The sequence below is a fragment of the Nothoprocta perdicaria genome, unplaced genomic scaffold (genome assembly GCF_003342845.1).
Source record: "Nothoprocta perdicaria isolate Ctin4 unplaced genomic scaffold, notPer1 scaffold_32, whole genome shotgun sequence".
Lineage (NCBI taxonomy): Eukaryota > Metazoa > Chordata > Aves > Tinamiformes > Tinamidae > Nothoprocta > Nothoprocta perdicaria.
Window position 1 is genome coordinate 676,670 of NW_020455555.1, and position 26,510 is coordinate 703,179.

Here is a 26,510-nt window from a genome sequence, read left to right on the forward strand (position 1 = left end):
TTACTTGTTTGTAACTCAGACTTGGTTGCCTTGATGTGTAGGGGTTTATAAACTCAGGCTTGATACCTTTTTCTGTAATCCTAATCATTTGGGATTAGGTCTCTGCATTTTTCTTCATTTCTTTTCAGACCCTCCATGACTCAAAAATGGGTTATTTGCAGTCAGTAGATGGGCCTGTCCTTATTGTTGCATTTCTTTCAGCTTCAGGGCACCCAAGACATTTAGAGAGCACCCACCATTCCACCCAGGGCATTGGGAGTCTTTGGAAGGTAAGGCCATTGCTGAATGTGACATTATTACTATATATGTTCTCATCAGAGCTAATTCTCTATTTAGAACAGAAAGGATGATGTTTAAATTTCCAATATGGAGAACAAGTGATTAGATTTCTGTTATTAACCCAGGCTTTTCTCCGGATTTACGCTCTATAGTATGCATTATTTTGAAAGATTAGTAACTTTACCAACTGAAAAAAGAGATTATTTTGAAACACCCAGTATAGACCATCAATGTAAAAATCAGCAAGGGAAGTCCAGTGATTCACAAAATAACTATAATATAGTAGCCTTGTCTCAGAATGAGGCAAACAGAACTGCAAGGGTTTACTCTAGCTTAGGATGCATAAGTGTTAGTTTGGGTCATATGTTTTGGTCCTTTACCAAATGTTCATGTGTTAGTGGACTCATGGTATTGCATGAAATTGGAGAACAGAAGTGTAAAGAAMAGAGAGAAGGTAGGTAGATGTGTATGTCCTACTGGTATTTGATTTTGGGGAAATTTGCAATGGTATTTTACTTGCTTGAGAACTATATATTAAGTGCATTTTGCAGATTTTACACCATTTTACTTTAAAATTACTGTSTGTCACCATAATGAACCCTTAATTTTCCAACTGCTAATTTAGTGGTGTCACAACTAATCTTTGCTTTGGTATAGAGGGCAAAAATACTGTTCATTGCTGGGAAGGGTGGACTGGATCATTGACACGAGGAGAAGCTCTTGGCAGTTGAGGCTACCTGCTATCCAAGTTCGTACCATACCAAAAATAGCTGTTGTATTTTGTAATTGTATATCCTTGGGAATTAATCTGGAGAGGTTCCTGGAAGAACAGGAAAGTTGTATTTGAATTTAACATGTATCAAATGGTCAGCACACATTTAGCCTTGAGAAGTATGTATGGCTTTTCACTGTTTTTTTTTTTTTTTTCATGAAAATGAGGTGCAGATAAATTTCAAATATGACAAAATTTCAACTGTTCTCATTTGGACGATATAAAACTAACTAGAGTGAGTAAGGCAACACCTGAAGTATATTTATTTCCTGTTTACAAATTATATGTAAAAATCTTTTGAAGTGGATCATTTCCTCCGTTCAAGACCTAATACTGGAATAGTGCATTTCTGCGGGAGCTCGCGTACGTSTGATTCATTGCTGGCATGTTCTGGTTAGTGGTAGTGCTGGTGTGGCGTAAAGGCTGTTGGGTGTTCAATCTGCCCACCGACTGGGTGGGAATAAGGAAACAGATAAAAAGGGAGCTAACTGATCATCAGAGAACACCCACGCTGTGGTACGGGGAGGAGCAGCTGGGAGCCCTCAGGCAAACTTGTGCCATGTGTGACATGGCGGTACTAGAAGTGAAATGTCAAGCACTGCATGGGTGGAGATCTCCGGGAGAATCAGTGTTAGCACCTGAGTTTACTCAAGTGTTGGGGTGAAATTGGTGAAAGAGCATTCTCTGAACACATGCAAAGGGTATTCACAGAACTGGAGATGGTGATTCTGCATTTTGGGACTGTCCATCCCAAATGCTGCCAGCTTTAAGGGAATATAAATAGTTGGCTCTGAGGGCTTTGGCCAGTGAAGCCCAGATGAAGCCTAGGACAGATGCGACCTTGTTAACAGATTGTATCTCTGTCCCAGGCACGTGGAGTCTGCTCTCTTCATTGCCTTGCAGATAAAGACATATCTCTGTGCTGCTTAGCTTGTCTGTCCTGGCCAAGGGCTAACTGTTGGCCCTGTGCTTCATTCAGTGCTGTGACGGAAGAAGTAAATAAATCCACAGAGAGACCACTTTGTAAGTGATCATTACGTGCAATGGTGCTATGGTACAGGAGTTTAGGAGATATTCAACCCTTTGGTGAATATGTACTAGGAGATACAGATTATTGCCTTACAAAATACTGCAATACTGATTGTGTGAGTTCAATCTTAAGACTATCTGAAAATCTGTAACTTTCTGTGCCCACAGGTAAGGCTTCTGAATAAAAACACCTGAATAATCTCATTCTATCTCATTTTCCTTGGTAATTTAATTAGGGGTAGTTCAGTCAAACCTCCATTTCATGTCTGTAACATTTCCTTCTCYGTGTCTCTAATCAAGCATTCTTTAAACAAGTATCTCAGCTGTTTTTGTTTGTTTTTTAAACTTCAAATAACAGTGTTGTGGAGACTCTTCAAATAGGATCTAATTCTGAGTCTGTTTAAATGAATTCTTTAGGACTAGTCCTTGTGTATGGAAATGTGGCAACAGATATCTTTTGGCAGAGATCTCTGTTTCAATCTTTCCCTGCTTCTTGAGGACAGTAGGAAGTAATTTAAACCAATAGGTTTCTGCATTATTCTAAGAAAACTGAGAAGAACAAGCCTTTAGAAAGCCATCCTCCCACTGAATGAGCTCTGGCTGATGAACGAGCTCTACTCCAGGTCCTCCAGTTCTTGGTGAATTTATCAGTGAAGGTGCAAGGGGTAGAAGAGGCATGAAGCCAGCGTACTCGTGGAGCTCTTTTTACAATATTTCAATGGGTGGGAGGGGAGAAATAAAAGGCAGTGATCTACATTGGGTAGTCCTTGGACCTGTTTCTATTTGCTTCTTAAACATAAATATACATGCATATATACATATATATATATGTATATATATATAAAAACCCTGTTTTACCTTCTCTAAAGACATAGAAAGATGCCAGTGGGATTCCGAAAGCTCCTTGGCACCAAAACCCCACAGAAATGGTATTTTGCCTGTTTGAACAGTCAGCCAGGTGTCTGCTGATTGGAAATCTGGCCATCAGCATAAAACTCCTAGAAATGTTTGTGAAATCGACCTGCCAGGAGGACACGTTGACACAGTCATAAGCAGTACTTGGAGTTAGCATTATGCAACCCCTGAAAGCATTCATATTTTTCATATTTCAAGGTTTCTTAAAATCTGTGAAAATTTACTAAATGCCTGTTGAAACATTTCTTTTCTTTTTTTTTTTTTTTTTTTTTTGTGGCATTAAAATTGGCTTATAAAGGACAGATTTATATGGTTTTGATTTTTTTTAACCTCATTTTGGTTTTGTTTGCTTCAAAGAAGCTCTATTTCAGTCATGAGGATGATGATTGACTTAAGCCAAATGGGATCTTTGCCTGGTGAGAAGGCGAATGATTGACTTCTGAACTTCTAGAAGAAACATCAAAAAAAAATCAAAAAATTTATTTCAGGAGCTCTGTTTTGGGGGAAAAAARAAACCCCACACATATTCATAGTTAGTCTAAATCCTTTGTAGGCAGTGAAATGCAACATAGCTGGTTTTGCTCTGTCCTGAAGGCTTTTCTAGCTCACAGCTAGTGTCTCAACACCAGGAGCACTATAACTGTATAATTTACTATACTAACTTTTGAAAATATTTCCCCACTCTTTCTTCAGAATATTCCTTTCAGTAATTCCACTTGGTTTTAATTCTTGATCAAATTGGCATTACAGCAAGTATTTTAAAAGGAGTAAAAAGTATTATGGTATGTAATTTGTAATTTGTATTGGGTGTAGGATGTAATTTGTCTGTGGCATTCATCGCCATGAGGTCTGATTGAGGCCAAGATTATTGGAAGTACTATAAAAGGAATGGGAGTTTCTGGGTAAAAGAGATTCTCTGCAGCTGCAATTAAAAACAAACAGAAGTTAGAATGATGGAAACTCCAGGTTCTCTAAGGAAGTAAGTAGGACTTCACACTGTACTCTAAGCAGCTGATGACATTGACCACTGTCACTGCTTGAATAACTAAAGGTCTATTTCTGAATTTTAAGTTTGATCTAGGAAAGGAGTCTTTACCACATAGGTAAGAATTTGATCAGACAAAACTAAAATCAGTTTTTGTGATCCATATTCCAGCACTGAACTGGAAACTCTGGAGCTAAGTAGGATTGATCAGTCTCATCCCCACACAGTCTCCCAGGCTCAAAGGTAGTTAGAAGAGGAGTTAGACCATGACCTGAGAGCATGCAGGAGAAGGAAGGAGCCAGATCTGTTGGCACTTGCCCTCTCAATAAGAATTCATGTCAAATCTAGTGATTCAATTAATGGTTTTGTGGAGCTACACTCTTAATTTAAAAATCGTTCATTTTCACTGTAATGTATTTTTCCTGTTGTACTACTGTGAGACTCATCTGCATTTCCATGGAGTTTAATCGGTACAATCCACCAGTATCAATGCAGGTACTCTGCTGTTCCAAGGCCAAATAGTTTAATTTTGTTTCTTTCCTCCAGAGGAATTTTAAAATAGTGCAGGTGGTGACATGAGGCAGAGGGGATTGTTCTTTTTTCAGCTCGGGGATGACTGCCATGTGTCCAGCCATGCTGCGAACGCAGGGCTCGATTCTGTCTAAGCAGAGAGCATGTAGTGCCCTTTGAGGCACTGCTGCACCCTCGGGGAGAAATCGGGTGCAGAGAATCCACGTGCTGGGAGCTCGATAGTACACAGCTCCTACACAGCTACCCGCGTTTCCTTTGAATATGATGAACAGGTTGCAAACAAAATTGGCAGAATTATTTGTAGCCACTGTGTTCTTAGGAAGACGTTACTGCAGTTTGCTAAGGAATAAATCAGTTCTGTAAGTTTGAAAATTCAAAATTTGCTAATTAAGTTAGTCCTAGCTCCAAGTTAAAGACTGGATAGCCGTATGGGTACCTAAATACACAGTGGGATGATATCACACTGTGAACTGCAAGGCTAAAATTCATCATTGATTTAAAAATTGCAAGATTAAAAATTAATAGCACCCCTGGCATTTTCATTTTCCCTAGCCTCTTTTGACTCTGCAAACTCTAGTTACTGCACAGAGGTCACATATTGAAGCTTTTCTGCACAGTTGTAGGGGCTAGAAGTTTATGTATAGATTTCAGTTTACTCCTGAAACAAATTAAAGGTCTTCAAGTAACATAAAACATATAGTGAATGCATGGGTGGTGGCAGAACTGCAGGACAGCTCTCACAACTGTATGGCTGAGTCAAAAAAAAAAAAAAAAAAGTCAAAATAATCTGCTCTTCAAAGAAAAGGTGCTAAAGGATCTAACATACTAAATGCTAGAGACTGTTACTTCTCTGAGGGCAGCAAGGTCTTTTCCTCCACCCTACTTTTGTTGCTGTCTTTCATTGCTACAGAAGAGAGTTGCACTTGTTATAGCAGAAGTCCTTGGTTTCACCTCTAGCTCAAGCTTGTGTGTTCTCTTTTTTATACAGTTTTCAATATGCTGAGGAGTAATAGAGTTAACACTTATGTCTCTAGTTCTTGATCACAGAGATTTCTTATGGAAAAGGAATCTTTTTTTTTACTATGTTTAATAAATTACATTTATTAATTAGATTAATAAATTACATTTCACTACACCAACTTCTGACAGCAGTAAAATTTAGATCAGAAGTCATGTTTTCTTTTTGTCCTGTAACCCTCATGTAAATTTAGGCAAGCCATCCCTTCTTCGTGCTTGAAGGAAAAGCAAAAATGGAAGTTGGTTCCTGGAGAAGTTTGGTTCAGGAGCGTCCTGCAAAGGATCCCTCTCAATCTAGGAGTCACCTACGTGATACCTTACACAGTACTTTGCAGTGCAGTGAGCATTGTGCACAGTTTTGGCTAATTGTGCAAACATGTTGTGTCTGTGGTGAAAATTTAAAAATTTTGAATTAAGTTACACAGATATTGAAGTACAAGTGTCTTGCTATGCTGTGTGGTAGTGAGTCTGTGACTTAAGTCACCTCTATGTCTACTCTTAGACCGGCTGATTGAATGATCTGTTCTGCTTCATGCCTTACTTTGTAGCTCCCACCAGTTTTGCCTCTATGTGATAGACATAAAGCAGTTGAACATAGGGAACAGATGTTTGGTTTTAATCCTTGCTTAAGGGTGGGATGAGGGAAAGAACAACCAGTGTGTATTATTGCTCAGATAGAATAGGATTTCCCCAAAAGGCAAGGTGAAAAATAGGGATGCAAGTGATAAGATTTCCCCAGAAGATGAACAAGTGAATCAAATGAGTGTCTCACACATGCTCACACACACACACACACACACACACAGGACTGTTTCCCTACTTGTAAATCATCAAATAAATCCTAAGGGGAGAGGGGAGGGGGAAGAACAAAATACGTTTTGAAATCTTGTTGCTAGAGGGAATATGAAGCATTCATACTGAAGCATGAAGATATGATCCATAGATACTGTTCAGTAGATAGKATAATACATCACTCCTTTCAGTTTCAGCTTTACAAGAACCCAAGAAAGTGTTTATTTCATTACGATGGCCAGTGGGCTAAATTGGCAGGATTGGCAGTTCATTCTGCCCCATGTATAGGTCCTGACTGACTTGGGATCTGAGCTCGAGTGGGAAGACTTTGAACGATTTGTGCTTCAATTTTGCTTCTCTAAACAGGGAAAATAGAATTTTCTGTTTTGAGAAAGAAAGGGGTACAAATCAGATCATGTATTAACCCACACACTGGGTTAAAAATATCCAGTAGGCTGGATTAGACTGTGACAGAAAACGGCTCATCCTGTAGCCAGTTACAGTTGTGTTGGGGGTTACGTTGGATGTATGCAGATAGTGACGTGAAAAATTTATCTCTAATTTTAAGAAGTATTTAAGATCTTAATACAGCTACCCACAAGGATATTGTACATGAGATCAATCTGAAATGAGACTGTGAAATCTGAGGTCATAAGTAGATTAATATAACACTAAAAATTGAATTAAAGTAATAACTATCACTGGTCTGTAGAGGAGCCACAGCATACTCTGAGAACTGTTTTCTGGATGAGCCTCCCAGTAATAAAAATTGGGGCAAAAATCAGTAAGTGAAGGAAATACCTGCTAACTATRTGCCTTGTCTCAGGTGAAATATAGGAAGACAGTTACTTATATTTGGAGTGCAAATAATAATGATGAACATCATACTGTTCGCTGGCACCCCTCCAAGCATGTAAATGTCAGCAGAGTCAACAACAGATAAGTACACAACGTGTTTGGTTATGTCTCACTAGGCTGAAACAGCCGTACAATTTATTGTGCTGCACYATGCAAGCAAAACATTATGTGCAGAAATACGATGTCTTCACGTCAGCGAGACACTTAAGTGAAAATGATAGCACACGTAATATATTTTGATTAATAGAAAATGTATATTATTCAAAGCAACTTTACTGAAAGCCTGTAAAATGGGCTCCTCCAAATTTGATTAATTTAATATACATTAACATATACAAATCTCTCCGTGGTTTTTCAGTTTACAGATATCACTGGTTGAAATAGTAAGAGACCAGCTATCATGTTTAGATGTTGTCTATGAAAGGTGCATGTACTAGATGCTAATATATGTTAAAAACTGAATCCTCATCAGATCAGCCTAACTCTGGCATACATAGCATGCACTTTCCATCTCCATTGGTGGCTTGGATGAGCATCTTCACGCCGTACAAGACTTTTATGCAAGACTTTTTTCTTTTGTCCAGAAGTGGACATGAATAAGCAAGTGGCTTGGCAGAAGCGTGGCGAGGTTGGTACGTGCTGCAGCAACGGCATCCAGCAGTCACTCTGTTAAGTTACATCACTGGTCAGTAGTGCAGTCCTGCATAGTCACAGTCATTGCCACCTTTTCAGTATTCAGGCGATGTGTGTAACTCGACTGCTTTTGGGATGCAATGTGAATAGGTGAAATTCTAAAGCTTGTTTCAGCCAATGGCTGGTAGTAACATAAAGCAACCTCAAGTTAGGTGCTGTTATTCAAAGTTAAGTGTAACAGGGCCTAATGAACTACTAAATGTAAAAGTAAAAATAAAAGTAAAAATACTTGCATGTTTTCTCACATCCATGGTATAGTTTCATTATGGTGGGCACTCATTTATGTACATAGAATAATAATCTCACAGTTTGGCCTGCTAAATAGATGTCAGATTATGTGAGAGCCCATCATGAATAGCAGTGGCTATGTATAGTAGATTGCACRGTAGCTTTTCATGCTTTTATGGAGCTTCTGTGCAAATAAAGGGGAGAAAAGGAGTCAGGTTTGTACAGAATATTAACACGGCCTCATGGTCACCTCACTGCTGAAGAACTCCAGTCAACTGGTACGTGCATTTCTTTTCCTTCTGTACTAAAAGTGATGTGCTAACAATTCATAATGTAATCAGGTACTTATGCTTACAGAGCTCCATTCATGCAAATATCTCGGAGCACTTTACCAWCATTAAAATCAAATTAAAATACTATCTCAATAAATGGAAGAATATGCATAGTAATTCTCATTTGAATATTAATCCGGTCAAAACACTAACTTATTTCTGGAAAATTCTAATAAAAAAGTTAGAATGCAACGCATTTTGTCCTTTTACTGTTCTATAAGGAACAGAGCCCTCTGACTGGATTCTGTTTCAGCACTCATAATTAACTGAATATTATCATTATGGTCAACAGAGCTACTTGGATACTTAAAGTTATGTTTAAACTGAACAACCACAGGTGGGTTCTATAGCTCTTAACATCCTCCTAAAACAGTGCAAGTGAGAGCATTAATCTAAATCCCGTATGTGCTCTGCCCAGAACGCAGCCTTATTGATTTCTTACTGCACATTGCATATGCTTAAGAGCCATCGCCAAATGAGTTTCTTCTCCCAGTCTGTGAGCATTTGTCTGCTTGGTCTTTTTGTTGACTGGCAATAGCAAATCACATGAGAACTGAGATCCTTTATTTCTTATTTTCTTTGATCCATTTCTTGTCTGACACAGTGTTCGAGGCTGTGCACTACCATGCGCCTCAGGAACTGCGATTGATCCAACCAGTCCAGCTGCTGATGGTCCATGTGGTCCCTCTTCTCCTGCAGTGTCTCATTTGTTGACCTTTTTCAGTAACAGTGGTCATGAGGAAGCATTGTATTTATTGGTGACAGCATATAGAAATTAAAAAGCTATAGTTAGCAGTCTCCAGTATTCATCAGTAAAGCTATCAATCATTTTACAGATGCTCTTTTGCATAGACACTCAGCTCTTCTGCTAGCAAGCAGACAACGTTTGACTGCACTTGGCTTCGAGTGAGCAGCCTGCATGTTCTGTAGGCTGTGCTCTTTTAATATTTGCATTATTTATTAAATTATTGGCATGTATTCATCGATGACCTCTGTTAGGCTGGCAGTCTTTTTTTTCCACTGTTTCACTGACACTTCATAGTTGCTGGAATTTCTATAACTGAGCAACAATTGATTAAATAAGGACATGTATATCAGTTCATCTCCCTAGTTACTTATGAATGAAAAATTTGCAAGTGTGTGGCTATGTTCAATCATTTAATTCAATGTGATTTCTTGATTTTCAGAAGGTAAAGAGAAGATTCACGTTACTGATTTTAAGAAAGAGTTGGGATTTATGGGATTGGCTATATTGGCTAGTCTTAAACTTTTTTTTTTTTTTTTTTTTTTCTTTTAAACACCACAAGCTCATTTCTTTCATCTGAAGGCTCTTCCCCATTTTCAGTTGTTATGACTGTGCAACTAGAGGGGAAAAAGAAAGGATCATCAGATGAAATTAAAATTGCATTATCAGTCCTTCCAGCAAAGGAATGAAATTATGGATTCAGCATGAATCAATCATCTGTATAAGAACTGAGGGCATTCTGGGGACAAATAACTTGGCCAGTCCTCCTTCCTCTGTTGCTGTGGGTTTTTTAACTCTGTATAACTTCTTAGGGAGGTTTCCTTGTAGGAGCTCCATTTGTGGTTTAACTAGGATTCTTTTCAGCTGAGAAACTGAGATGGGTGAGATGAGATACTGTGGCCATGCAGTGTGTTGGCCCGGAAATCCCAAACAGTGGGGGAGAGAGGAACAGGCCTATATTTTAAGCCCCATTTGTTCTCACACTGTGGAAGATTAGAGATCGCACTTTTCAACTAATGTAAAGTAATATAGCTCTCTGGGGCCCTCGTATCAATGACTGGCATGGAGGGCCTGAAACCTTGACCAGGATTCTTTCCGCTATTCTCTATTCATGTTTCAGAGATGCATTTGGTATCGTAATCGATCTTCTCTGTAATTATCCTGTCATACACGTTCTTCATGTTAGGAGTAAGAAGTCCTACTCCTAACAGATCTGTTTTCATGGTTTTTGAAATCTTTTTCCTTATTAATGAATCTGGAGTTATTCTAAACTTGTGAAGAAGTGATATTTGGCACTTTTCAGAATATTCTTAAGATGACTGTAGTATTTTCTAGACTAAAATGCACTATCTTCGTTGTTCTGCCAAAAAACAGAATTTGAGCATGATGAAATTGTTAGTGGCAATAGTTAATAGTCAATTATGGTCATGAATAAAGGGGAAATAATTTCATTGTGCCATCCCTCTGTCTACATTTCAGATAAAGTAGTTCATCTGCAGATCTATCCTGGGGTTAATTAGCTGACTTAAGGATAGAATACCTTGTGTTTCTTATTCTTCAAAGGATAATCATCTATTTCCTTTCTGATTGAAACCTTATCTCCTAATTTAAGTTTGATAAATGGAAATGGATGTTTCCATGGTCACTTGTTTCAATATACTCAATAGGAAAAAATAGTTTTCCTTAAGAGATATAATAGAGGGTTATTTTGTAGGTATCATCCAAACTGCTATTTAATTGTCATGTGCATCTGTCAGCATGAAAAACTGTATATGGCTTTAAGCTCCAGTCATAGTTTATGACTATATTATAATGTCTAGGTGTTAAAAGTCTTCTGTATTTGAAATATCTATTTTAATTGGCCCAGTTTCATCTCATATTTACAATATTGCAGAACTGCATTATCTTTTTTTTTTTTTTTTTTTTTTTTTTGATGAAAAGACAGAGTGGGAAGAACAGAATGACTTCAGTAACATTTTATGCCTACACACAGTGTTTTCTGTAATGATATGCGGGTGGTTCCACCTTGTTTAGAACAGAGAAAAAGTTTGGTCAAATCCACTTAGAAATATTTGACTGATGTAATATATACTAAATATATCTAAGCCAGGCCATTTATCAAGAATTGAATGCCACCTTTGACTATGAACTAAACACATACCTTCCTCAAAGTAAGTCTACTTTATTTCTTCCCAGTTTGACAATCTTTTTATATTTTCCTTTCTCATTGTATCTCTCTTGTCCCTTTTTAGTTTTTTACTCTTCTGACCTTCAAATAATTGCAAACCTTTTTCTGTCCAAATCAATGTCTTTTCACTGCTTGTCTCGTAGTTGAGTGAAGATTGCCTACAACAATTTGATTTCCTCTGTGCTGCTTGTGCAGGGACCGGTGCTGTCCCCTGACTGCATTTGCAGTCACTTGAATCCTTCTTTCTCTCTTTCCTCTTTTACACCACAGCTTTTAAAAATCTGTTTCAAAGGCTACAGCAGCTTTAGAATTCGTCTGATCCCATCCTCTTAAAATAAGCTATTGAGCAAATCAAAGAACACTGATAAACCAGTTAAAAATCAGAAGGAGAAAAAATTAGTGAACCCATCCGGTTCACTAGTGTCCTCAGAGAGAAATACAGAATCTCTAAGGTCCATCAGCCCAGTCTGTCTCTGCTTGAATCATGTCTGCTTTGGGTCACACTGTTGATTAGCCGGCTGCAGAAGTGAGGGTAAAAAACAAAGGAAATGTTCTTAAGACCTCTTGGATCCTTTCATTTTCACTTTGGCTATGTAGGTCACAGGCCTGGCTGCACAGAATGGCCTCTAATTAATAGGGAAATGAAATCTGGGACAAATGCCAATAGGAGCAGGACTCAAGTCTACCCTTCTGCCTCTCTGGAAAGCTGAGGTGATGAGCAGCACTGCCAGTGCTCCAAGCCTCTGCTCTGGGAGCTGAAATACAAGCTTAGAAGAAAAATGATTGAAAGTGAACTAGGATGAGTCATCCCTTATCACTTACCTATCAACATTAATGTTTTGCTYTCTGTCTGTAGGCAGTGAGGATGGGAAATAACGCCTATTGTCTAATGAATATAACTTTCTTTAAAAATTAAACTACTTTAGAACAGTTATATCTCTATTAACATTTATAAAAAGAATAAACAGAAATTCAATGGATCACCACAAATTACAGTTTTGTCTCTCTTCCCACACCTGAAATGCTGTCAAGAGAATTAAGCGTAAAGCACAGGAATTGTCAGCTGAGTACTTAGAGTTGCCTATAAAGGTATAGGGTGAACAGACACACATTTGCATGAATCCACAGCCAAACTGTGTGTCCATTTCTAACAGCTTGTGTTTTCTTTCTCTTCCATGTTACAGCACAGAGTTACTGTACAGTCCTGAGGTGGTCCAGCTAGCTAGGTAAAGAACTTTTGTTTATTGTAGGAACTTTTGGTCAAAGGATCCTTTATACCATGGAGGCCAGTAAAATGCTGTGTTCTGTATTTTAAATAATGATATGATTTTTATCATACATGAATTGCCAACTCATGGCTTCTCTACCGGTGTTCATCCTTTATTTTGCTAAAGGAAAARAAATATGAATACAACCCCATTTCTAATGAATGCTCCCTCCGAGGTTCAGAGTTTGAAAAGATCAATGTCATGAGGTAACTTTAAAATGCCATATAAAACGCACTATGAAACATTAACTGAAGAACACTCGTGTTAGCTATTGTTGAAATTAACATATTCATAAAATATTTTTGTGAAATGATACCATTTTTTTACATTTATCAGGTTTGGAGCTCATCTGCTTCTTTAATGGCTTAATCTTCAAAAAATACCATTTTTTTACACTCATCAGGTTTGGAGCTCATCTGCTTCTTTAATGGCTTAATCTTCAAAAAATTAAGTCATTATCAGAAACATATATGATACATCAAAAATGCAAACTGTAATTGAGTTTTTAACCTTTGCCATAATGGCTACATTTGTGTGTAAGGGAGTGCAAGCTGTTGTCTTTGAAATGAGAGTCTTGGGGATATTCTTCTTTGTAATATATTGTCAAACATTCTGGTAAAATTACTAAAATATATAATCAGAGCTTGTACAAGGGGAAACAAGCTAGAAAAGTAGTATCTTAGTGAAGATTTGGAAAAAACACTAGTGTTTATAGAGAGCACACATTTTTTGTGGTAGTTGCGATTGCAAACTCGCTATCTAGCCATAGTGATGGACAGCCCATGCAGATGCCTGCACAGGATACTTGTTTGCTGTTCACAGAGCTGGAGCTATTTGCGTAGCACCGATATGGCTTCCATGCTAATGACTCGCGTGCGACCTCCAACCGTGTAGGATGTTGCTGCTAGCCATGTCACTCGTCTCACAGGACTGCCTTGCAGGCTGCTCCCTTCCACTTCTCTTGCTGTGAAATAGCTTCCCGGCGTTTAGGCTGTGTCGGTGAAATGCTGCACGGTGCCGTCGCTCCCATACAGCTACGAAGCGTCTGTGTTTGTGGGAGCGGCTCCGTCCCTGCCTCCCTCTGCCACAGTGCTGGGCTCTGCTGGTGACCTRGGCGTCACAAGGGTCTCGCCAGCCAGACCTCCCAGCCGAGACCTCTCCTTGCCACATGAGCTCCTTAAGCAGTAGTGTCTGGGAACAGAATAGGCAGGAAGGGGACTTCAGTTAGGGCTGAAAGAGGATGAAGTATATACAGATTTTTTTTTTTTTTTTTTTAGCAAGCTGCATATAGAAAAATTACTTTAACTTGCTAATTCATTTTACGCAAAATGGAATTACAAATCTGACATCTTTTCTTACCACTCAGTATTAGGAGGAAGAAAAATGCTGGCTCAAATTCACTGCTAAGCATCATTTAATACAACTTGCACTTCTCATGTAAATTGCATTTCCCGACATAATCCTGAGTTTATTTCTTCCCTTGACATAGATTAGAACAGACTCCTCAAAGGCCTTTACCACTTTATAGACTAGATCATTATTGCTAAGTAGACACCTGCCCAAGCGCTGAGAGTACCGAAGCTTCCCCCTTAGTGTGGGAAGAGCTTCCCGGAGCTTCCCAGAGCTTCCTGGCCTCTCTGTGTGGCGCCTGTGCTCTCCTGGCCTGGGACGTGCTGAGCTCTTCCCTTCCGCCTTTAACCTGGCTTGGGCTGTGGGTCGGGTCATTGCCTTACTCATTTGCTAAAGGAGCAAAAGCGAGAAGCTGAGAACAGGAAATGTGGAAGAGGAAAAGCGTGTTTAAACTCTTTCTTGCATATGACTTTACCCATCCTACTGCGTGTACTCTAACTTGGCTGGTGTTAGAAGAGCCTGTGTATGCTGCAMACTGTATGTCCCATTTGGATGTGAGCCAACCTGACGCTACCTCTTTTTTCTTTTATACATGAAATTGTACTTAATTTTGATCCAGGTTTTATAAGCAATCTTCTCTAGGCTTTCTTCATTCAGACACCTTGAATGTAAATTTTAAGGCATTTTTATTAAACATTTTGTGAGCATCTGTGTCTTAACTTTTGACATAATTCAGAGAGGAAGTGAAGGTATGTCTTTTTAAGGATTACGTATAAATAAGAGAGGATTTCTTAGAGATTCCTGGCTTCATTTTGGTGTGGTTTAGAAAATGGGAATCTTTCCCAGAAAAACAACCATTACAGCAGTCTTTAAATTAAAAAGTAAAGTCACTATTATAGTCTGAAATTTCAAAGCAAAATCCAAAGAAAMTGAAAATTAGTAAATACAGTAAGAGCCAAACTTAGTGTGAAAAGAACTCATTGGTTTACTTAGATACGTGCAGGAGAAAAGCTTTCAAGTATGGGACTGTCATTCTTAAAAAAACTTTGCGCCTTTTCTGATGTTTTGGCAATTACCATGTGGCATCCAAGGTAACCWGTGGTCAGATGTCTCCTCAGATTGCATTATTTCTAAGCTAATGAGCTAGGACAGATGTAACCTGCTATGACACTTAAAGGAGATGTTAAAAATTGCACCTGCCTGTGGGTAATACTTGTAGAGTTTCTAGAGAAAAACAAAACAGCTTTTGAAGATTTCAAGACCATGGAAACTGAGATTGAAGTTGAAGCTGAAAGAGGAAAGGAAAAAAAAATCTCAAGACCCAAAGTGCTGCTGATTAGAATAAACTGTGTGTACTCCAGGAAAAAAAAAATGTGTTCCTAGGATTAGGAAATGTCAATAAGATGTCAAGAATGTTTGTGAACACATCATGGGAGATTACAGAGATTACATCCTGTAATAGAGGAAATGATACATAGAGGATCCTAGATACAAATCATGCTTGAGATTCAATTGTATTAGAATGGAGCAATTGGTTGCATAGTTGGCTATGCTGATGCCCAGCAGTAGTAAGGACATGGCTCAGAAAAGTGTGAAGCCTTCGTAATGTCTTGAACTGCCCCGGGGTATTATATGGTACAAATAACACTTCCTGACCAAAATCCACTTCATGACCTAACCCSCCAAAGTAAAGCATTTAATAGTTCTGTATCCTCTTAGGAAATGCTGACTGACAATTGTCCCATCTTTTCTTGACCTTACCAAACCACTTGTCTCAATCTTATGCTCAATAAATCATTATAACATATGATGTGGAAAATAGGTACAAGTCAAAGATTATAAAGGGAACAGGACTTAGACAATTTGAAGAGGGAGCCAATATGTGTACAGAATGAAGGGGCAAGAGTTAAAAGCGGAGCTTAAAAAGAAAAAGCTTGTAATTCAGAGACTCAGCTCCTGAGTCTCTTTAGTCACRACGGCTGCCTCACATACTAAGCTGCATATTCTAGACTTTCCCAAGGCATGTGGTGACTTTTCTGATAGATCTACGTAGGCCATCGGCCCAGATGTGATACGACAATTCCCGTGTTTCTCATCTCTGAAGTTGTATAATAGATCTTAGTACACATTTTTTTTTTAATATTATTTCTGCATATTGTCATGAAGCAGCAGTTAAATTAGTCTTCTTTTGGAAATGAACTATTCTACTTATAAGTCCATCTGTGTAACTCAGGGTTTGCTTTGGAGCCAGGTTTTCCACATCTTCTGATATTTTTTTTCCTTTAATGGAATGCAGACYTTCTAGGAGCAGTTGCTAATGAGGTCCACACCAGCTGCTGCTTTATTTCCATCTTCGTTTATTAAGTTTTTTATTTATGTTTTAGTCACTTCTGCAGCTGTACAACAACCTATTCTTTAAATAATATTTTGGACTATTTAGTCTGTTGAATTTTGGCCAAAGATGTTGGAGTTGTAGGCTGACATGAAAAAAATTTTGTCCCTTTCAAAACTAGGGAGGGGAATTATCTTTAGAGTGCAAATGTCACCTGATATATATTTATGTATTGAATACATTGGATTTTGTATTGGATGTATTTTAAAATTTKWATTTTAATTTTTTTTTTTTTTTACAGATTTGCTCTGAGCAGCTAAGTGATGTGCTCTTGGCACAATTTTTGTAGGGGTTAGGCAAGATGTGAAATTTCAAAATGCTCTGTGAAATCYTCACGGAGACAGGATTTAAACTGTGCGAATGCTTGTTTGGGCTTCTGAATCTTTTGATTATCAAATTGTCCTTGTAAGCATTATTGTCGTATATAAACCTTGTCATTTGTGAGTGAATGCTGWGGTTTTAGTTTAGGCATCTTGACAATGAAGATGAGATCCTTATCGCTTATGTTAGCAATATAGAAGTTCAATGTGTTGTAATCAGTGCCTGTTTTCTAGGCAATGGAGGGCAGYGGTGCTCTCTGAGAACAACTAATCCCAGCTATTTTAAACAGCCCCAGTAATAGGGGAGGAATCACATTCTGGCAGTGCTTCRTTTCTTTTTGTTTCGAAGAAAGAGCGCTTGACTAGTTTAGCCAAATACCTAATTTTTAGAAGGCAGAAGACGGGGAGATGAACCCCATTCAGAAGAAACATGTTGTGCTAAAAACATGATCATAAATTTGATTTTCATTTCTTCACTGAGCTTCCAAAAAGACTTTTATAACAGGTAAAAAGAGGCACTGTTCTAATGAAATCTGAAACTTGTGCTATGATGAAATGTTTTTCTCTCAAGAGAAATTATTTTATGGCCAGGAAGACACAAGTGGTCAGCTAAATGTCTCCCATTAGCAGCAATGTAGCATTTCAAGAATAAAAAGTGGAAAGAAACATCTTCAGGCTACATTAACATAAAATAATTGTGATAATATATTCCAACTAACTAATACATTCTGTGGCCATTTGAGGAGCTGTTCTTTAAGAGCATTATGGAAAAAAATATCTAAGTAAGCCTAATGAAAAAGTTACGTATCACAGCACATGTTAGTACTGCAAGAAAGCCTGCCCTGCACAGCATTAGCGGGGAGCAGCGGGCTGTGCGGTGATGGTGCTTTGGAGCAAGGAAATACCTGGCACAACATAAGGGGAGCTCTGGCCTTCTTCCCTTTTTCCTGCCTCTTGCTTCGCCCCCACTTCCATGAGTCCTTATGGCTTTGAGATGAGGGAAGCTCATGTGTTTCCTGCTCTCAGAAATAGTAGCTTGCTGCTCTCAGTGAAGGATATATGAATAATATCAACTTGCTGATTATAGTTCTTTGTAATATCTCGTGACGAAAGGGATGAACTTTATATAAAGTATATATGTATGTGTGTAGGTATATGTATGTGGACGTATATAAAATTTTTATTCTTGCTAATCATTTTATWCCTTGTTGTCTGGTTGATGGCTTTTGTGAGTTAGGGCCTATATTTAACCTGCTGAATACCAATAGCACGTGGTATTAGGTGTGGGTACCTGTTGCTTCAAAAATACTAGTAGGAGTTGTAATGTATTTAATAAAACCATCATCTACACTAATATATTCCATCATTTTCCTTCAGAGGTTTTGAGGACCTTTTACTGCAAGCTGTTATAATGCCAGAGCAATTAACGTCTGTTCGTTCAGGTCTCAGATAAGAAGCAGGAACGATCAGCGTGTGCTTGGCTGCTGAAGGGTCTGTGTGAGGTGGTGGTGGCAGTTTACAAGCAGATGTAAAACACAAGGTTCAGTGACTAAAGGCACTTCACGCCGCAGTGCGTGGGCTGAGTCACCGTGTGGGGGAAGATGGACTGCACTGAGTCAAGTCTGTAGGCTAGTCACCTACTGGAGGTGGCACCTGATCTGCTGAAGTGGCATTTGGAGCTCCACAGAGGTGAGGCAGTCTGTAAGGTAGTGGGAGAAGTGTCAAGACTAACTCCTGGGTAGCTTAGAGGTAGGTAAACTTCAGAGAAAGGAAGCTGAGTCTGAATGTGTATGTGAATCACTCTGAAAAATAAGCCAGGAAAGTTTTTCTCTGATACCTGAGCTGCCTGCGGTATTGGAAATTTGGAAAGCAAGCGAGGATTTCACAAATATCTTGTAACACATCAATTACTGCAGTAAAAGAAGCTGCCTGGATAATGAAACAAGAAGCACCTTCAAATCCTCTAGAAGCCTGGAGGATCTGAGCTGCTCAGTACCTTGCCAAATCAGACTTGAGATTCTTTAAGTAAATCAGCACTTTATTTATAACAACTAGTATTATTTATAGCTGCTAGACCTGGATTGGGTATCATGCAGCTCTGACTATAGGGTAGGCAAATTGCGATCTTTTGCACAGCTCTGGCAATRTCACCTATGGTGACAAGTGCTATAAATTCTTAGCCTCAAAATAAATGTCTCTGCGATTTGACACAGTTTAACACAACACTCRTGTTCTGGGAGGAAGGGCTTGAGTGCAACGCGTCACAAGTTCAGGAGGCCTGTACTGCTGCTTCTAGGTTTGCAAGCAAGTTGCTGACTGCCCATGAGCTTGACAGTATTTTTTCAGTTTCAGTGAATACAAGTTGGCTGGGAATAACTTGCAGCTGCTACAGCTCTATTTTTAACTAGATTTATTAAAAGAAATTGAAATTAGCCTTTCTCCTTTCCCTCAAAATTCCATCTGTTACAATTAATATTAACACGATTTCTAACTTGTCGCTTTAGCTCATTATATTTTTAGAAAGACTGCATAAAAGGGTAAAGAACATGCATTTTGCATTCTTATCAATCTGCTTTCAGAAAATATGATCCTCCATAGCAACATGTGGGTCAAAATGAATTTTATTCAATGTTTTTCCACTAATCTATAGCACATAAAACACCCTCGAGCACGTAGGTATTTTTGAGATAGCCTTCATCAAGCATTCATCATGCAGTGAATGTCACCCAGCACTGTGTGGAGGTCGGCAGAATCAGAATCAAAGTACTAAATGTGGAATTAAGGAGACAGTATTTGCCTACCACTCATCAATAATACATGTTTTCATCATCTCTGTGTGCTATAAATGTAAGATGATCGTTGGAACCACTGAGTCCCTTCTTAGAGATCCAAGCACTTGCTGCTCCTCATCTTCTAGTGGCCATTAAAGGTCCTCCCAGAATTAAGTCCCTCCCTTTTTCAAACTTTCTTACTGAGAAGCTGATGGGCCTAGTTCCCTCTGACCAGAATTGGGGCAGAGTGCTCAGTACTGAGGGCACAGATCCCGTGCTGGGGAGTACTTTTATCTGTAAATCAAAAGGCATGGAAGAAACCAGCTGTTCCTGTTGAGTAGTTTAGGTGCAGTTAGAAAATTAAATCCATAAGCTCTCCACAGTCCTATTCTTTGCCCCTCAACTATTGCAGTGTGCTGCGTGTTGGAGCACCGTATCTAATAAGAACCTTAGCTATTGCTGGGGAACTAAATATGTACACACGATTGCTACAATAATGAGCTGRGAAAACAATTTCTAGTGAGGAAATATTTTAATAGAGGAGAAATTCATTAGCACTCACTTAACGACTCTCTTTTGCTTCACCAGTGTAAAGTATCAGAAAAGCAGGGGGAGGAAACGAAGGCATCATCCTTGATCCTATGTTATCTCTAGTCAATTGAAGTTTCTTTAACAAAAACACCACTAAAGTTATTCTTCAAAGCACAATTTTGCTGGCAGTAGTTTTTTCTTAATGGCACATCTTAAAATAGCTTTTTCATTCAAATCATTCCTGAACTTTAATTTTCATATTTTTAGTTTTATAAATATGTAAACTGTCTGGCACAAAGCAGTCCTGTTGGCCTTGGTTCAGAAAATCTTACACTACTTAACTTTAAACACATACTTAAATGACAATTAAGTCAATGCTAATTAACAGGAATGTGGGAATTTGAATAAAGGTGTTTCCTAATGAGAAGTATGTGAAGTATAGGAGTAAAGACATTTTGGAGGGTGTCATAAACTGCATTTGCAAAGAGGACATGCTGCAAACAGATGCTGACTCCGCAATGAACTGTGAAGTCTGACTGTCTTTTTCAGGTAGGAGTGAACTGAGTTGGCCCAGACTGCTTCTGTCTTTACCTTCTATATACATGACCTGCCAATTTTGTTTGGAGAAGTGCTATGACTAATCTTCATACAAGTGTGCAAGAATAAAAAAGAGTAAAGTAAATGCCATCAGTGGCATCCTCTTACAATGGCATCATCACATAATAGAAGCATTGCCTGTGAAAGCAGTTGCTCCGTTCAGGAAATGAAGAGAAACGAGTTAGTAGTGTGCTGGAAAAGCTTTCCAGCAAATGCAAGTCTGATAAGAGAGACCTGGATGCTGCCAAGAGATTGGACTAGGTTGCTGTAAATTCCTGCAGCTAGCTAAACTCCACAGCTCTGCCAATAAAGAACTCTTCAAAGAGGTCTTCGAAACTTCAGGGCAGCAATGATGCCTTCTTCTGTTCCGTTCTAGAGCCATGGCTTCTTTAGAGGTGGATTTAGAGGTGGATGCAAATCCCTTCCTTCTCCCTTCCTTCTGGTGTTTATGTGCTCTGGTGAATGTTGATTCTTCCACAGTCCCCATTTGTAAATACACCCGGTAAGGCAGGTGGCGAGAATTACAGTTTTTAGATGCTGACCAGCACCTCTCTATATGGAATTTTAAAGGAATTGCAGATAATTTTTTTATTTTTGATTATGGCTTGGGGCAAGTTCAGTAGAAGTAGTTTTTCTGGAAGCTTTGTTGTAACGTGCTCCCTCTGTTGCAATTTGTTGTCTTTTCCTGACAGAATACAATGGAAAGGAGGCAACAGGAGTCGGGCCTCCATCCCGTCATGGAATTTTTGTCTGAAATTCCTAGGGAATTGTATCGCTTCTGGGGAAGCCAGGTCCTAGTGTCAAATGTATGCAAGACTAGATAAGTAAATTTTAGAAAAGCACAGTRATTTCTCTCAATTTTTCAGTTTCCTAATCTCTGAAATAAAGTTTGCTTTCAAATAATTATCCCAACAAGAAATGACAGCCTTTAAGATGTTTGAAAATGCGTCTGTTTCTGACTAGAGCTAGGTGAAATCGCCCTAGTGAATAACTCCGTCAGCTTGTGTCTTTGGCTGAGGTAACTCTTAAAAGTGAGATTTCAGTGTCTAACGCATGGTGATCAAAGACAGCACTCTTAGTCTTAAAGTTAAGAGTGAATCTAAGGTTCCTACAATTGAGTTTGAACACCTTTTTTATGCCTCTTGATACAATTATTCAAATATTATTTTTTACTCTGCTTATTGTTTGTTACAGCAGATTTCTCCCTGGCAAGTGACTATGCAGGCAGCCCATAGGAATTATGTAAGATTTGTGGTAGCTGGAAGTTTAACTCACTCCAGTAATTTACCAAGTAGCTCRTTGGGAGTTGATGGAAATTGAAGGTGACTCATAGAACATACTGTACAATGTAATCTCTTGGTATAATAACGGAGTATGCAGCTCCTCTGGTAGCAAATCACAAGATGGAACAGTGTCTCCAGTAAACACAATCCATATTCACTAGCCTGCTTGTTTCCATCCTTCTTTGCAGCACGTGTAAGTAGCTGCTTAAGAAAAAATGGCGAACAAACAAAATATTCTTGAATTTTCTAACATTTCACTATTTGTGAGAGGCTGAACTATACAAGGCAGCGTGTGGACTTTGTTTTATTATGGAGATGACTAAACCATCTGATTTACTTATCTCTTCTTTTGAGGCTAATGAATCAACAGGCTTTTGTCTGCGTGGAACAGATAATAAATAATGTTAATGAAGCTAATCAAAGTGCTATTTCATAGATGCTAGACAGCTAAGTCAGAACGGCCTGCACCTTATGCAGATGCAAAACTCTTAAACTGCATGCAAAATTGAGTGACAAATCTAATTGTCATGTCCCCTCTGCCCTCCAAAAATGCATTGACTTCATGGGAAGCAGATTCATGAGCAAAAAGAGATATTCAGCCAAAGTAGAGCGTGCGGACGTATTCTCGATGCCCGTGCCCTGCTGCTGCCTGGAGARGCTCTGCGGTGCCGGGGCCGGGAACCGGCTCTGCCTCGCGGGCAGCGCGGCCCACGAGGGCCCATGGTGGGTGCCCCGCGCTGCAAGGGCTCCCTGTGCCCCTGCAGCCGGGCTCACAGTAAGCGCTTTGGAGCAAATTAAGCCCCAACATTTTGAATTGATCCACACTGCTTTCCTAAGATAGTTTTGGGACTGTTAATAACAGCTCCTGGGTACTGATGTGTTAATTGCTTTTATGTGCTAATATCATCTACAAAAASCTGTGAAATCTCCAACAAGTGCTTGCACATAATCAGTTTTCATTGTTTGTTTAATAAATAAAAGATGAGAGTGTTAAAATATATTAGTAATATTCAACACTTAATAATGTTTTATATAATTAATACAGTATAAAGTAATATTAAGAACCATATTATTCTCCTAGCAGCAATTTGTACAAATATGATAATTAAACCTTAAACTTTTAATACCTTTTTATCAATTACGTTTTTGTTAAACATCCAGTAATATGTTTATAATGAACTCTTATTTACTGAACAATGAAATAGCCGAGTTCATACATTTAATCAAATAGTCACATAAATTGTTAATTTAACAAAAAGGGAAAAATGATACCTGTAAAATCACTGGTATCACYGATTCTGAATGAGCTGTTTGCATGCCACAAGTAGCTGCTCAGGAAACATATTGAGGAGTTATATAATACCCATGCCCCTATCATAAGCCTTTTCTGCGTGTGATAGACAGACTTGATTCAAGTTTTCTTTTTGTTTATGTCTTCTTGCTCACACCATCACTCAGTGATGCTATTCTGCGTTAAGGCAGCCTGTTGTCAATGTGAATGTTGGGCTGTCTGGGCTTGATCTCCTTACAAGCTCGCTGAGCTTTCACTCAAAATCAGAGCAGGCTAATGTGTGTCCTGGATGCTGATGGAGAAGCGCTCAGAACAGGTTTTCTTCAATTACGAAACATATTATATTGTTTGAGATCAGTGGTGCAAGCAAAATAGAAAAGCACATACTGTAAACTGCTTTCATCCATCTGTAGTGACTGCTGTGTGTTAGCATGTATCAGTCCCTACCATCCAAAGGCAGAGCTACCTGCAATCTGCTTCTCAAAGCATTGCTGTTATTATTTTTACCTTAGCTTGAGAATGATGCTCAAAACTAAACTCAAAGCACCATTCATTTTGTTTTCAGGTCACTTCCTTCTTTGAGAATTCCTTTCTTTAGCATTTTTTTTTTCCTTCTTAAGGGAAGTAGTATAGGAAATCACCTCAAGCTCATGTTGTGTGTTCAGGTTCAATTAGCTCTGCTAAGTTGAAACCAGTGCTCTTGTATAGATGTGCAGTAAGGCTGTTAAAAAGAAAAAAAAAAGAAATGTGTATAGATTGCAAAGATCATAGCTCCAAAAGGGAATGAGAACAAGGTACTAGCTGAATAGGAGTTACATGAGCAGCTCTAAGGAGGAAATGGGAGAAGGATTGGCTGGCTATGCATTTTAAGAAGAAAATTTGGGAAAAAAAGTTGAAAAATCATAAAGAAATGATGAAAAAGAAATTTGATGAGCCATGCTCTGCAATGAATGTTCTCAGAGCTAAAACAAATAAACTATCATCATCTTTCCCTCTAGTGTAATTCATACCTGTGATGCAATGTCTGTATGCCAGTCTAATAAACATTACTGGGAGTTTATTCACTGGCATTTTTGTGCCCCTCAAGCACTTCAGGTTTCAAGGGAGAGACTCAATAGTGCCACTTTCTGAAGAGAGATGTTCAGTATATTCTTTCTTTACTTGCAGACTCACTGGACCAGATCCATAAAGCTGTTTCAAAGCATGTTACTTTAGAGAAAGCACAAGCTCTGTCCTTGGGCCAGGGCTTCCCACCCTCCGGTACRTTTGTCAGTAAGGGAAGGAGTGTCAAGGATGCACATCAAGCGCAACCGTTTGTAAAACCAGTCTCCAAAAAAATAGTTTTTTTTTTTTTTTAAGTCTCTAAGAATGTAAAAGAAAGATTTATTAACCCAAAGCATTTATTTCACTAGCTTGTCCATAGCTTTCCTTAAAGTTATGAGAAGGCACAAAGTGAGCAGAGTTTCTACATGGTATTCACTAGAAAATATAAATTATTCTTCTTGTAAATTAGGGTAATTGGATTAGGCAGCTGGCTATGTGAATGCAATATTAAGCATGTGCTAATGTATTTTTTCCCAAGCTGTTGCCTGATGAGACGCTGCATCATCTGATTTATTGAGGAAATTTCAATGCTATAGACTGTAAGAAATATTTTTTCTTGTTCCACAAATGCCAGCCGACTCCTGGCAAATCCAGTTCTCCATGTTATCTGCAGACACATAGCTGATTCCCTTTTTCTGGCCTGTCCTTAGAAATGAGAGTGTTGGCAAGAATGATTTATGGATTAGAAAATAGTCGTGTTGTGCAGTCACTGTAGGCCAGACTGGAAGCTTATTGATGTTAATGGAGAGATTTCACACATTTTATATCAGGTTATAGACAGACCTTGCAGACAAAATAGGAAAAATGAGTGATCAATCAAACCTTTTTTTTTTTAATGTAAGATGAAATGTCTACTGAAATATGTATTTTGCATAAGAGTTTAGTGAATTCTGCAGGATGGAATCCACTGTTTTCACTGGTCTGGCATGGGAGGATCCCATGTCTTCACATTCCCCCAGCGCCTTTACCTTCCACACTGCTTTTTTACTCTTTGCATAAGGGGTAAACATCTCAGTTCACTGACTTCCAGGTGGAGGCAATGACTCAGTTTGGAGGATGGTTTGACTGAAGCCAGTCACATTACTGTGTACGGAAATTCAATGTCATTCATACCTCTTACATGATACCTAATAAATTGAGTGCTTTAGGCTACTAATTCGTATAAGAAATGAGTTTCTGTACATTTTCTTTAACTGTGTTCCTTGAAAAGCCTTTGCATTTACTTTTTTTTTATTTTACTTTATTCAGTGTACCATTTTAAATACAGTATTTTATCTATCATATATATACAGTTTTTATCTGGAAGCACTTGCTGTCTTCATTTTAACTAAATTCTGTCTTCTGATACCACTAGCAAATTTCCAGAGGGGAGAAATAATTAGAATGCTTGATGATTTCAACTGTGGATATGATCATATTAATCTTAATGTTTCCAATTAAAAATAGTGTAATTTAGCTACCCTATCAGGACAGCGTTCACTTTAAAAGTCAAGCCTTTAAAATAAGAAAGATGAAAAATATACTTTGAAAAGACCGTGTCTTTCTACTTTTCAGCATACCCGTAGTCTGTACGCCCAAGTTGCATTAATTCAGTGTATCAGTATGAATATCAGTTCAGAAACTGAGATTTAGAAGTTAAACTGTATGAATTCATGAATGTGGTTCAATATTAATTTATTTCCTAATGACTGGATATTTTTAAAAAGAAAGTAAACAGGCAGTAGAGTCCAAGGCAGAYTCTGATTATCGAATGCTTTTTACAAGGTCACCTGGGAGCTTGTTGAGTGCTGGACAATCTGAAAATCTTTTGACAGCTTGAAAATGTGACCATAAAAGTAGGTGCAGAAGGTCCTATAAATCCATAAATGTTTCCATCAAATTGAATGCTCATCTGTGTAAGAAAAAATCTCAAGGACCATGTGGTGAAATATTTGAACTCTGGCTTTGCAGAGAGTCTGTTGAACATATCAGCTTAGAACGCAGCCCAGCTGCGTACGTGCTTCGGATCTGGGTGTGACTGCTGCGTACACCCGTTAGGTGGGTTCCCTTCCCTTCCGTGCAGCTTGCCAGACTTTTAAACCTGGTTGCCAGTTTAAACCGGGTTGAAGAGGAAGCTTTGCTGCTTCTCAATTGCATCTGCCTGTCAGCCTTGTTCATCTTTATGGTTTGGTGGTTTTGAATAGTTTCCASCATGTGATGCTGGTTGAAAGCCCGTCAACTGAACGAAATATTATGGCAT